This window comes from Mytilus trossulus, chromosome 13 (genome assembly GCF_036588685.1).
Source record: "Mytilus trossulus isolate FHL-02 chromosome 13, PNRI_Mtr1.1.1.hap1, whole genome shotgun sequence".
Classification (NCBI taxonomy): Eukaryota; Metazoa; Mollusca; class Bivalvia; order Mytilida; family Mytilidae; genus Mytilus; species Mytilus trossulus.
This window is the reverse complement of record NC_086385.1, coordinates 52,167,567-52,183,454: the sequence shown is the minus strand read 5'-3', so window position 1 is coordinate 52,183,454 and position 15,888 is coordinate 52,167,567.

Sequence of the window (15,888 nt, the reverse complement as noted above, 5' to 3'; positions counted from 1 at the left end):
AGTTCGCAGCCAATTCCTGTCAATATGGAGCATGTAGAGACAGTGAAATGGTCTGTATACGTTAAGAACCGTTACAACAACTCTTTGCATAGTTCGTCGATGGAACAATATCTGTTCCTATCCAACAAATCGTCATTTTCCAGTTACGATCTAAATTTTCCGACCTTCATCCTGAACGGACTCTATTACCTAACTTAATTTTTTTCTGATTTTTCACTACTATGTCAGAGTTTCTTTTATCCTTTTTCACTACTTTGATATGTATCAATCTTAAAATATCACTCACTGTAAAAACAAAGGTATCCTGATATCGAACTCACAAGATTATGTGTCCCATATACCCGCATCTATATTTTGTAAAGACTGTTGTAAAGCACACAGAACATTCTTATATATCTCAATACTGCAAGGTTACTGTCAAAATATTATCAGGACAGAAAATTAACGAAAAAAAAAAATTTGATCAATATTGTATAAGTTTTTGTGACTTTTTGATATGGTTTTTGAGTATAAATAATAGTTATTATCCATAGAGGAAAAACAGTTTTATATACCAAGCATGCTTTCTTTTTTATTTACGATTCCCTAAAACAAAAATGTTAAAGTCATATGAAACGAGTGAGTGGTGAAAAATAATGTTTGTCCAATTCTTGAACCAATGCATGTATACATCATAAACTTAGTCCTCTGTGCACGATTTTATCATTATTTTCGCAAATATATGATATAATCGTCAATTTTTTTTCTCTCTGTTTGTTATGATTTAACAAATATGGCTGCTCATTAAATGCCGTGTTTTAAGCCGAGTTTTACCGATTGTCACCTTATAGAAAACAAATCACAAAAAGTATGGGTATTGAGCACGTGTTTAACATGTATAATCAAATATTTGTTTATTTCAATGACAGATCCATGCGTATTGTGGTCACCGGATTTTTACGAGGGGGGTTACGCTCGGGTCACTATGCATACGGAAAATATGTCGGCGAATTGCTTCCTGGAAGCAAGCAATTAAAAATAAGTAAACTTCTTCTAAATGTGGACAAATTAAAGAATTTTCCTCAGAAAAAAGTAAATGTACATAAGTTGTACAATGAAAACTATCCATTTAGTTATAAAAACATATGCATATTTTTTTTTTAATTTGAGGTTTCTTATGACTTTAATTAAAAACAGGATGTTTCTAATGTAAAACATTGAATTTCATTTAACTGCAAGAACATACTTTTTGCCTTACTTATGTAAAGGACACAAAAGGAAATTAACAGTCATGGACAAATCATGATATTTGATTAATAGCAGTTATTCGACATCTTCGAATTTGCTATCATTCAAAAATATCCAATAATTTCGAAATTCTCTGTTATATTTTAATTCAATGTGATAACAAAATATTTCTGAATATATTATCTGAAATGCTTAGCTTCTGTCAGAGAGTTTTAGAAGTAGGTTAACAATTAACCTGTTTGATGGACTGAAATACGTTCAAGAGTTGTGTGTGTGGTTTTTTTTTGAATGGTTACCATAAAAATGTCAGAATACTGATACATCATATGATGTTCGATTTGTTTAAGGAAATGAAACCTCTTTCTTTCATATTGTTTTTGTAATAAAAAATATTAAACCCTGTTTGTTATTTTTATTCCATTTGAGAATGTCCATAATCAACAGATTTCTTTCTTATTTTAGATTAAGTCCCCGCTCTGTAGAACTATTTATTTGTTATATTGAGTTTTCTTAGCTTTGATGTCTGTCTGCTCTAGTTTATTTTTGGTTACTTTGACTTGAAATCGGAGAAAAATGTTTTATTATTACTATGCAATTAAATACTATGTTTTAAAAGTTATAGTCCATCAGCTGGTAGGGCAAAATTTCAGTTCGATGTTACACCCCAGGGTACCGCATTTTGTTGGTATAAATTTAAAGAGTAATATCTGAAGAATATTTTAAGAGGTGTTAGACTTTTGAAAAAGTGTCCAAAAGGGATTAAAAGGGACTTCTTTAAGGGTATATACAAATTTTGTTTTGCACATATTTACAGAAAATGTAAAAATAACCAAATATTCAGTACTATTCTTTTTATTAAATGGAACAAATCATATCTTATTAAAACGCAGGCTAATTTTTAATTATCTTCTAAATCGTAGAGGACTAAGAAAAAAGAGAGAGCGTAATTTCCAAATATCATGATTTTGAATAAAAAGACGTATACGTTCTAACTTTCTTGATAAAATGGTATATTATTTTACATTGAAACATAGAGCATAAAGTAACTAAAGGCAGTTGAAAAAAAATTTAAAGGTAAGAAACAAAAACATGGAATCAACGACAAACACAAACATAAGCAACCAGAAATGCACGATTCTGTCACAAATTTATACATCACATTCATGAAAAACTCACATATTAAAACACACAAAACTCAGGGTTTCTAAATCTCTATTTAAAAAAAAACCAACCGAATCACCACATTTTAAGGTCACGCAGAAGGTCAATCAATAGAAGCATCATCAGTTTGGTCACCTGCATCTACCGAATTATCATTATCATCATTTCCAACATCTTCGTCGTAATCTTTAGCAATATCAACGATTTGATAATCCTTATATCTACAAGCTTTCGAGCATTAACATTCAGCTATCTGTTCAGCATAAACCTTGTTAAATACATGAACATTTTTTGTTGGCACAACCAGTTTTACATAAACAGCACATCAGAATTATCAAAGCATCTAACGCTGGTGGTTGGTCGAGCCAATTGATACCATAGTTGTTTGGCAACAGACCAGTGTTGTGTTTAAGAGCAGATTTCCAAATCTTCGTCTGAAAGTTGGCTAGTTTAATGTGCTTTAACATTGCATCTTTTGCATTTCAATTTTTATTCTGATCTTTATTCATCGATATTTTTAATTTCGTAGCCATATAACACAAAAACCTCTCGAGTGTTTTGACAACTCTTCGCCAACCTCTTCAAAGGATTCAACAAGATGGAATAGACCTTCTGAAAACTCCCCAAAACGCGTCAAAAAGCCGAATGCTTTGCTTTTTTCTTTAGCAGACAAAACACTTACTGAATCACAACCTGTATTGGCGTGAAATCCTGGCAGTTTTCCACAAACATGCTAACCAAATTTCGCACACATTGATTGCACATTTAATAATCTCAATTTGGAAGATGTATCTTCCTGACTAACAATGTAAGAATTGATATGCAACTGTGAAAATAGTAAGCCAATACTTCCACATCAGTGTCAGAAGGTTTTTTGACAATGGAGTCGTAACTTTTGTCAGCTACATGTTTTTGCATTAAGAAACATTTTTTATCGGCTTCTTCTTGTTTGATTATAAGCTAAAACCATTCTACGCTATTTCATTTTCAACATATATTTTGTTGCACATACTTCCATGCGATACAAATAAATCAATACATTCAAGTGTAAATCTATAGGATTGTTTACCCTTTTCAAAACAAAAGAATTCAACAAGAGCAACTTTGTTTCCCCCAACTAACAAACATGTCTGCCATGCCCAAGAACACGATTGTGATGGTCTAGAACTTATCGTAATGATTTGCACTCCCAAGGACCTGCCGTACTAATTTCTTTATGAATATTGTGGGATACTAATCAGTGACAAAATCAACGCGGGACCTCGTTTCGAAACTAAAAGGATGATTTTTTAAATAATAATTGCCAAATCGAAAAAAATGCTTGGTATCCTAGTAATGGATTGAATAACTGCCATGTCATCAAAAATCCACATGCTTTCCTAAGGAATGACCTTTTTCTAAAAGACCACCCAGGACAGATTTTAATTTTTCATTACATGTGTACCATCAAAGTTTGCAAGAGACAATGGAAGAGGACCTTATTCAAACTGGAGAACCTATCGCATAACCAACTATCTTGTCCGGGCTATGACAAGCTGGCGACATTTTTTTTATCTGCTCTCAATGTTTTGTTGTTCTAATCAGCCACTAACAGCTTGCTTTTTATTTCCTTTTTTTTTCAAATGTAAGCAATGAATTTCTTTTGAGTGTTTAGAAGATATTGGGTGACTTTTGAATTAGCCGTTGCGTTATGAAAATATCTGAAGCAAATTTTCACTTTTCATACGCGTTTAGAAGGTCGCACATTAATTCCAAAGAAGCAACAGAACTTGAGAACAAGCCATGTAACCGATGAGATGTTTTAAATGGATTTGGCCAGCTTTGTGGTGTCTGAAACAATTTCAAAACATCAGTTTCATTTCGTTTCATTCGAGTTTTTCTGAGTTCTCTTAGGGCGGATGTTTCAGGATTAACCATTCCTACCAAATCTTGACATTTTGAGGATATTGAAGCTCTTTCATGTGCATTTAGCAACCAACGTTTATTTTAATTTTTTTATCCATCGGATCGCCATCAATGATGGTGATACATGGCTGTGTACATAATGTATATACAACTAGTCTAAACATCAACCCAACAATGTTAGATCTGTAAATTTGCTTTCTGTTGTAGGGTTGTCACTGACTCAGACGTACTTATGAATATAATTATTTTCTGTGACTGTATCTTACATTAATTTGTAGGATACTTTACTATAGATAATTTAGCTGATCTGTAACAATAACATCTTCATTCCTTATATATCATGTACTGTAGTACGCCGCTAGATTAAAACTGACGTGGAAAGGTAACATATGGCCAGCGAAGGCTCTTTTTTTGAGAGCCCAGGTGGTCGTGTGGTCTAGCGGGACGGCTGCAGTGCAGGCGATTTGGTGTCACGATATCACAGTAGCATGGGTTCGAATCCCGGCGAGGGAAGAACCAAAAATTTGCGAAAGCAAATTTACAGATCTAACATTGTTGGTGTTGATGTTTAGACGAGTTGTATATATATATATTCATGAGATTAATAGACATGTTCAAGAAGTAACACATAAATGCGTAAAAGATAAATATATATTCAAAACAGAAATATTTGTCTATAGAAAATATTTATATATATAATTATTGAATTATACAGTTTTCCATGCACATTATTTGTATTTTATCTTTGAAGTCAAATCATTGTCTGTATATTTGTTTTTCGATCTTTGAGTTCGACTGTATTTCTGGCGAAATAACCTGTTCATTCACGAAAACAATCTTAAATTATCAGCAACGAATGCAAAGATTGGATATTCCAGAAAAATCACATATCCATGAAAAAACAAGTTTTCCTAAATCCAAGAAAATACATGAATCCACTATATTATAATGTATACTGGTGTTGCTTAAACATAAGTTTTTGTTGACTCTTTTTAGTATATTGTTAAAGATATGTTAAATATGTACTTAGTTTTTTGTAAGTCTTGACTTTGATGTTTGAGCAATTTTTCCTCCTTTGTTGACTTTTTTTTAACTTGATGTAATTAATGAAAATAAAATCATCATAGGTACCAGGATTAAATTTTGTATTTACGTCAGACGCGCATTTCGTCTACAAAAGACTCAGCAGTGACGCTCAAATCCAGAAAAATTAAAAATGCCAAATAAAACAGGAAGTTGAAGAGCATTGATGACCAAAATTCCCAAAAGTTTTGTATTATACAGGTAAGGTAATCTATTCCTGAGGTAATAAAGCCGAAGTATTTTGAAAACAGGTAATTTATAAGAATGACCGTATCAATGATAATTCATTTCAGCACAGAGGTGCTGACTACTGGGATGGTGATACCCTCGCGGAACTAAAACTCCACCAGCACTGTCATCGACCCAGGAGTTGTTAATAAACTTATCACAGATAAAATTTTATCTGTTTAATCTAATTCTAATTTCAATAGTTATTTCTAATTTCTGTTTGTCATCTTTGTATGTTCTATGATTTTGAATGTTCTATTTTTACTGTTACTGTCAATCAATGAACTTTTATTCTAATTTTGTTTTATAATTACTTTTCACAATTTTGAGGTATTACCTTTATAACGAAACATTTCTCCACCATTTTCTACATTAAAAAAATGCCTGTACCAAGTCATGAGTATGACAGTCGTTGTCCATTCGTTTGATGTGTTTTATTTTTTGATTTTGACATTTTATTTGGGACTTTCCGTTATGAATTTACCTCGAAGAACAGTATTTTTGTGATTTTACTTTTTTCTAACATTTGATATACTAATAGATAGTTCTTATTCCAATATTTTTTTGTGAATGTTTGAATGGGGATAAGGGGGTTTATCACCAAGCATGTTAATTCTAACTATATACAACTAATCGAATTACGCCCTTTTGATGCGACTGTCATACAAGTGAGAGGTTTAGCGCTATTAAACCAGATTCAATCTACAGTTTACATTTGAAAATATCAAGTCAGGAAAATGACAGTTTTGTCCATGGGTTTGGTGTATTTTGTCATTTTTCAATTTGATTGGAGACTTTTTGTTTTTAATTTCCCTCCGAGTTCAGTAATTTTGTGAATTTACTTTTTACCAAAATTAACCTACATAAAACGGTCATCCAAAGAGAAAACGTTCCCCTAGATTATATCACACTCAAAATAATTATTGACTTCTTGTAATTGTAATTATAGATATTTCATATGTTATCAGTTCAGAATATGTAGTTTGAAGAAGAAAACACAGACAAGAGAATCGTGTCTATGATTTGAATTAATTTTTTTGATAAATGCAAACAAAATGATTTGTATAACTCTAATTGATCTTTGACATGAAATTGGGATAAATATATAGAGACGTCGAAAACATGTTTTGATAAAAGAATCTAAATCGTCCAGAGGTACGTAGCACATTATTTCTGTCAAATTTCCATGCTGTTTGACGATTTTCTTTCTCTGCGGAGTCTAGAGATATGAAAATTATCGCTAGAAACTAAGGGAGCAGGTGCCATTATTAATGAAATAAACAAAGTCGTCATAAGTAAAATAGCGATAAAAAGATTATCATTGTTAATCTCACCTCGATTGCTTTTTCACTTTCGCCGTTTCGGCTCAAGAGAAAAAATCAATCTTACGAATGATACAGTTAAACTATTCATGAATGTTTGTGCTTATAGATTATCGTTGATCATCTCAACGAGATTGATTTTATCGCTTGAGCCGGTAAGGCGAAAGTGAGAAAAGCAATAGAGGTGATATTAGCAATTATAATTTTTATATCTCTATTTTACATATGACGACGTTGTTAATTTCATGTTAATTTCACAAATAACGACTGATGCTCCCTCAGTTTCTAGCAATGATTTTCATTTCACTCGAATCCGCTGAGAAAGAAATTTTCAGACAGTTTGATCGAAATTCCGTAAAATAGCGATAATTGTATTTATCACATTGAGAAATAACTAAATCAGTATGCACTATTTTTGCGATTTTCATGACCTTTTCTTTGATTTTTTAATGTAAAATGTCCGATATTAAGCTTCATGTACACAGACGAGACTTATATATCTCGATAAGTCAGTCTTCAATATCTTGATTAGTCAGTCTTTTATTTCTCGATTAGTCAGTATTTGATATCTCGATTAATCAGTCTTTTATATCTCGATTAATCAGTCTTTTACATCTCGATAAGTCAGTCTTCAATATCTTGATTAGTCAGTCTTTTATATCTCGATAAGTCAGTCTTTAATATCTTGATTAGTCAGTCTTTTATATCTCGATAAGACAGTCTTTTATATCTCGATTAGTCAGTCTTTTATATCTCGATTAGACAGTCTTTTATATCTCGATTAGTCAGTCTTTTATATCTCGATAAGACAGTCTTTTATATCTCGATTAGACAGTCTTTAATATATTGATTAGTCAGTCTTTAATATCTTGATTAGTCAGTCTTTTATATCTCGATAAGTCAGTCTTTTATATCTCGATTAGTCAGTCTTTTATATCTCGATTAGTCAGTCTTTTATATCTCGATTAGTCAGTCTTTAATATCTTGATTAGTCAGTCTTTTATATCTCGATAAGTCAGTCTTTTATATCTTGATAAGTCAGTCTTTTATATCTCGATAAGTCAGTCTTTAATATCTTGATTAGTCAGTCTTTAATATCTTGATTAGTCAGTCTTGATTATCTCGATAAGTCAGTCTTTTATATCTCGATAAGTCAGTCTTTACTATCTTGATAAGTCAGTCTTTTATATCTTGATTAGTCAGTCTTTAACATCTCGATAAGTCAGTCTTTTATATCTCGATAAGTCAGTCTTTAATATCTTGATTAGTCAGTCTTGATAAGTAAGTCTTTTATATCTCGATTAGTCAGTCTTTAATATCTTGATTAGTCAGTCTTTTATATCTCGATAAGTCAGTCTATTATATCTCGATTAGTCAGTCTTTAATATCTTGATTAGTCAGTCTTTTATATCTCGATAAGTCAGTTTTTTATATCTCGATTAGTCAGTCTTTAATATCTTGGTTAGTCAGTCTTTAATATCTTGATTAGTCAGTCTTTTATATCTCGATAAGTCAGTCTTTTATATCTTGATTAGTCAGTCTTTTATATCTCGATAAGTCAGTCTTTAATATCTTGATTAGTCAGTCTTTTATATCTCGATAAGTCAGTCTTTTATATCTCGATAAGTCAGTCTTTAATATCTTGATTAGTCAGTCTTTAATATCTTGATTAGTCAGTCTTGATTATCTCGATAAGTCAGTCTTTTATATCTCGATAAGTCAGTCTTTACTATCTTGATAAGTCAGTCTTTTATATCTTGATTAGTCAGTCTTTAACATCTCGATAAGTCAGTCTTTTATATCTCGATAAGTCAGTCTTTAATATCTTGATTAGTCAGTCTTGATAAGTAAGTCTTTTATATCTCGATTAGTCAGTCTTTAATATCTTGATTAGTCAGTCTTTTATATCTCGATAAGTCAGTCTATTATATCTCGATTAGTCAGTCTTTAATATCTTGATTAGTCAGTCTTTTATATCTCGATAAGTCAGTTTTTTATATCTCGATTAGTCAGTCTTTAATATCTTGGTTAGTCAGTCTTTAATATCTTGATTAGTCAGTCTTTTATATCTCGATAAGTCAGTCTTTTATATCTTGATTAGTCAGTCTTTTATATCTCGATAAGTCAGTCTTTAATATCTTGATTAGTCAGTCTTTTATATCTCGATAAGTCAGTCTTTTATATCTCGATAAGTCAGTCTTTTATATCTCGATTAGTCAGTCTTTAATATCTTGATTAGTCATTCTTTTATATCTCGATTAGTCAGTCTTTTATATCTCGATTAGTCAGTCTTTAATATCTTGATTAGTCAGTCTCTTATATCTCGATAAGTCAGTCTTTTATATCTTGATAAGTCAGTCTTTTATATCTCGATTAGTCAGTCTTTAATATCTTGATTAGTCATTCTTTTATATCTCGATTAGTTAGTCTTTTATATCTCGATTAGTCAGTCTTTAATATCTTGATTAGTCAGTCTCTTATATCTCGATTAGTCAGTCTTTAATATCTCGTTTAGTCAGTCTTTAATATCTCGATTAGTCAGTTTTTTATATCTCGATTAGTCAGTCTTTAATATCTTGATTAGTCAGTCTCTTATATATTGATTAGTCATTCTTTCATATCGCGATTGGTCAGTCTTTTATGTCTCGACTAGTCAGTCTTTAATATCTTGATTAGTCAGTCTTTTATATCTCGATAAGTCAGTCTTTTATATCTTGATAAGTCAGTCTTTTATATCTCAATAATTCAGTGTATTATATCTCTATTAGTCAGTCTTTTATATATCGATTAGTCAGCCTTTTATATCTCGATTAGTCAGCCTTTTATATCTCGATAAGTCAGTCTTTTATATCTTGATAAGTCAGTCTTTTATATCTCAATAAGTCAGTCTATTATATCTCTATTAGTCAGTCTTTTATATATCGATTAGTCAGCCTTTTATATCTCGATTAGTCAGCCTTTTATATCTGATTAGTCAGTCTTTTATATCTTGATTAGTCAGTCTTTTATATCTCAATAAGACAGTCTATTATATCTCTATAAGTCAGTCTTTTATATATCGATTAGTCAGCCTTTTATATCTCGATTAGTCAGTCTTTTATATCTCGATTAGTCAGTCTTGTTTATCTCGATTAGTCAGTCTTTTATATCTCGATTACTGGATTAGTCAGTCTTGTTTATCTCGATTAGTCAGTCTTTTATATCTCGATTAGTCAGTCTTGTTTATCTCGATAAGTCAGTCTTTTATATCTCGATTACTGGATTAGTCAGTCTTGTTTATCTCGATTAGTCAGTCTTTTATATCTCGATAAGTCAGTCTTTTATATCTCGATTAGTCAGTCTTGTTTATCTCGATTAGTCAGTCTTTTATATCTCGATTAGTCAGTCTTTTATATCTGATTAGTCAGTCTTTAATATCTCGTTTAGTCAGTCTTTAATATCTCGATTAGTCAGTCTTTTATATCTCGATTATTCAGTTTTTTATATCTCGATTAGTCAGTCTTTAATATTAAGTCCTTTTTTACTGGCATGACAAAAGTCACAATAACATAAAGATATTGATAAAAAAGATTTTTACATCCTTATATGCTTTTCAGATTTATCAAATAGAGAATCCTGCTTTGATTGAGGTTAATTTATAGATATAGGAAAATGTGGTGTGAGTGCAAATGAGACAACTCTCCATGCATATATTGGTGAATATTGTTACGTGTGCTTTTAAGGAAATATTTTGTTTTCCGTGTGCTTTTTAACAAGTTAAAACTTGATAAACTGGTATCCTTCACTGTCTAGAGGAATTGGGGGAAGGTTAAGATCTCACATCCATGTTTAACTCCGCCGTATTTTTGCGCATGTCAATGTTAGGAGCCTCTGGCCTTATTAAATTATATTCCTGGTACCTTTGATAACTATTTACAAGATAATGAAATATATTTCTCAAGTCATTGGTATTGCAGTAAAAGTATAATGGTCAATTCACAAGTGGGACCTCAGTGGCAAAAAGGTCGTAGTAGTCCAAAAAGAATATCACTAGCATCTTAATACTGCGTTTGTAAGTTTGAACACCGCTTGTGTTGCGGGTGTGTTTTACTTAGGATTGCGGGTTTTACTACAGATGAATGCTGTTTCTTTCTAGGCATACTGGCTTTATTCATCAATATAAAAGAAGGGTAAAAGATACCAGCGGGACAGTCAAACTCATAGATGGCAAATACACTGACAACACCATGGCTAAAAAATTAAAAAGACAGACAAATAATAGTATCATTCACAAAGAACTATAGATTCATTGCGTCTAATATTTAAGATAAAGGGTGAATGTAAATGTAAAGCCTTTGTTAATCAGGTAAACCCCGTCATCTCGAGAGTTCAAAACAACCGATTTTTTAATTATTATGTAAGCGTATGTGAAACCTTTTGTGAATAGTTGGATTGAAAGAAGTTGTTACCTCTCTAACATCCAATTCTATTTTTGTTTTTGTTTTGAAGAATTGTTGGTTAAGTTACAAGACTCATATATTATTTTATCTTACCTCTTAAACATTTCTTGGAATATAATTGGTGAAAATCAACCACGTGGAGACCGTTTATATTCCATATAAGGTAAGTAGGCGGGGCTGATTTCCATGCACGGTTAGTAGCAGTGTTACGTCTCTTACACAAAAAGGACTTGTTAAGTATACAAATCATTAATAAAAATCAGAAAGTATAGACAAATTTAAGTAGGTTTTTAATACTAACGGTATTGAAGACTTGATAACGTCGACCACTAGTACAAATACTTAATTTTTAGATAAATGGTAAGATACATTTGTTACATAATATGCTAGTGAAATTATATGATATATAGTGGGTCAGTAAATTCTTTATGGGTATTCGAGCTTCGATCTCCATGTGGAATTGTATTAGGTCACTAGGTTTTGATTTTTAACCTTGATTTGTTTTTATTTAATCGATTCACGACTATTACACACCTGTGTGCTACTATTACCTTAATTGAATCATTCGTTTCGTTTGTAGTTTCATCCTTTTATCGTTTAGTTGATTAAACAGAAATACAACTTCTTTAACAGATGTACTCATTGATGAAAAGTTTTATATGTTAAAGGAGAAAATCTGGTACGAAACATATTAACCTATTACGACAATAATATATATAAAAACGAAATACGTATTCTGCATTAACGGTGCATGTGTGTTTAATTCGTTAACATGCATATAAGCATATAACATACACTAACGAGATTTTGATAGTTTTGTTACACAACCGATGTATAGTAATTGAAATTCCATTATTTTGAACTTAAACTTATGTAACCTAAAAAAAACTGCGTTCGACAGACTATATTAGAGACAAACTAGCATTTGATTTCAGAAGCACGTTAATAGTCTTATTTTGTGTATAATTCGGAGCTTTGTATGACGTTCATTATCACTGAACTATAGTATACATATTTCCTAAAGGCTAGCTGATTGACGCCTCCGGGTGCGGGTGTTTCATTGAAGACCCATTGTTGGCCTTCGGTTGTTGTCCACTCTATAGTCGTTTGTTGTCTCTTTGACCTATTCTCCATTTTCATTCTCAATTGTGTTATTTATACATATAAAAAATTCATGGTTTTAAGGGACAGTAGGCTACTTTATACTTTTTTAGCATGACGCTTTTTCAATAGGCATATATATGTATTAGAAATATACTTCAGGATGTACACCTCTGAGGAGGCAAAAATTTCTAGAATTAAACTTTTTTCTTAATCTGATTTTTGGGTTTATAAGACTGTTACATAATAATTGGTGAAGAAAAAAATCATATGGTGGTGCACTTCTTTTTTTTGCTACGGCCCTTTGAAAATGCCAAATTTTGATGATTTTCCGTTTTCCGTTGATTTTTACCTATTTTTGGGCTATTATCGTGAAAAAATCACAGTTCAACAATTAAACTTTTTTTATACTTTCTATATAAAGATGAAGTGGACCAATCTGAATAAATTTTACTTAAAAAAACTATAGGTAGGTGTTTATATAAGAAAGCTTTATAATATTTTGACGCTTTTTTGTGTCATTTTTACCATGATGTCTATTTTTTGTGATTTTTCTCAGTTTTAAGAACAAAATGCACATTATTTCATTTTTTTTGTTATAAATGATTGAAAAAATACATATCTAAGAAATTTGAATAGACCAAAATTATATGGGATGTACATGATTCTTGTAAATTGATTTTTTGTATCCCTCACCCATTTTCTCAAAATTTTCGCTAAAAATACTGACTTGATTGGTCGTAAAATTTGAAAACTGGATTACGCAAACACTGTTCATTGTAAATACACATTTTTTTCACAGAGTTATGTTTGATTATCTCATTTTTAAAATTCATTTATATTTTCCTCTTGTATCACACTGTTTTCATAAAATTATGCAGAGTGTATCTTTGTTTTTAATAAAAGAAACACTTGGCAAGAGTGAAGTTTTATCTAGTCGATAACTGCAGTAAAATTGTCACATGACACGACTTTGTATATGCAAATTGGTGTTACATCTGAATAAAAAAAGAGTAATTGAATAAAATGCACGTGAATTTTTATTCATTTTGAAATACTGGTTATTTCAAATATAACTGTTATTTTTTCTTAATAAGTTTTAGTGTGAGTAAATTGTATTGTTTTGTGAGACAAAATCTAAAGGTAGTGAAGGAAAATTTCTGCAACAAATTTAAATCAAAACAGAATATAGTGAGACCCAATAAATTCACCATTAAATGATTAAATATTTATCTAATCTGCATAAAAACATTTGAATCGTTTGTTATTATTGTTGTTTAACTTCACACTCCCTCGAAATAGCATAATTCTTACGCTAAAAAAATAAAAAGGTTGGGTAAAAATATCTGGCGTTTCTTATTAACAACATATTTGTTGAATTTGGAGGTAGACCTTTTAAGCACATGTCGGCATTCATACGGATGGGAATACATTGTGCGCCTCTTCTTGTCGACTTCTTACTTTATATGAGGATGAGGTAGTTGACATTTGTCAAAAACCAGAAGATCAAAGAAGCCAGATCATTAATTTCACATTCGGATATACATGCATTGATGATATTCTTTCCATTAACAAACCAAACTTTTGTAATTGGGTTACATTAATATATCACCTAGAACTAGAAATTAAAGAAACAACAGACACGGCATTATGTGCCTCATTTGTAGACTAATACATCAAATTAGACATAGACGGTCGTCGCTATTTTTCTCCTGATTAAATCAATTATTATGTAATAAAAATTGTACCTTCATGCGCTACTTTTTTTCAGATATTTGCCCAAAATTATGATTTGTGGACGTATTTTTCCTCCCTATAGAAACTTTTTTTGTTTTAAAAGATAAACACAAGCTGTTTAGTTTTTTGTTAAATTATGTATTAGTTCTCTTTCATATAAGTATCCTATAAAGTTATGAAATATTTTGTTTAGAAATAACTAAAATTTATCAATGTTCCATGTGTTCACGAATGTAGACAAAACGTAATTTTTTGCTGTATATTTATCAAATCTAAAACAAATCCATCATTGACTTTTTTATAAAATTAAGCACAAATAATCTTTAATTTCGGGATATCGGGATTCACTATTTTTTAATTCTGAAATTCGGGATTACTCCCTCATAAAACGATTAAACTGTAAAATGTATTTCAATTTGTAATTCTATAAGGTATACCTACGTCATTTTACTTAAGAAGAAATGTCGGCTGATTTACAATAAACAGTGCTTGTAGAATTTACCGTGAAACTAAGAAAAAAAATAGATTAACATTTTTGCTGATTTTCACTTGCATAAGCCAATGAGCAAAGCATTCAATATACTTTGATTTTCTTTTTGAAATAATTATATCGTTCCATTTCAAATCAAATTGTCCGTACAAAACGTGTTGTTTCATAAGCATTTAAACCAATTCGAACTTTACATGTTTATATGAATGACATTTCATATTTCCGTTTTGTAACAGGAATATGAGTGTGAAGTTGACATGCTCGTACTATGGACGTTAATTTCATCTACAATTTACAAAGAAGTTGATGGCGTAAGTTAAAAGATCGTTATTTATCTAATTTCTTTAAAATAAAAAATAAAATACTTTATAAGTTAGTTGTATCCAAAGTGGCTGTCAGGATTCACCCTTATCAGCAAAGCTCCATGCCAGAATATGAATGATAAAATTATATAGGTATTTGAAAGACATGACGAGCATTTTGACAAAAAAAGGACTTAAAAATATGTAGTGTAAACCATATAAGGACCATAAAAAATGATGCAACAAAACATTGTTTCATGCATCGATTGGGGATTAACATTCAACAGGAAGGCTCAACGCCATATATGTGAATGCCATTGATATTCAAGACCCGAATAGTTGAAGATAACACATAAGTATCTATCAAATATTGCAAGAAAACGCCAATAAAACGTATGAGACCGATTCCTTTACGTGCGTACGACGAGAGATTCTTCAATAACGTTTTCAGGTATGTTTAGCAGTTGAGAGCAAACGAGAGCGTCAAAAAGTTGAATATACATGTACTAACAGTAACTGTCTAACGTTAACTCTCAGCTTATTCGGACCTCGATTGAACAGAAAATGTAATCAAAAGGAATTGTTGCTCAGTATTGAAATACAATAGTGCTAGCAAGGAGGCTTACTATTTGATAATTATACAGTCGACTCTCATTATCTCGAGGTCAGTAGGACTAGAGAAATATTTCGAGAAACACGTAGTTCGAATCAAACGAAAACCGGAAGTTTGACATACCAAGGGATACCTTTGCTTATCTTGATGAAGCTAAAATAATCTAGATGAATATGGGAAGGGGATCGCTAGCCTATTCTGGTATCAGATCAATATTATTAATTCAATAGTGTGCTAGTCACCTAATACGGTATATATGGAATTTACTGACCCCATATGT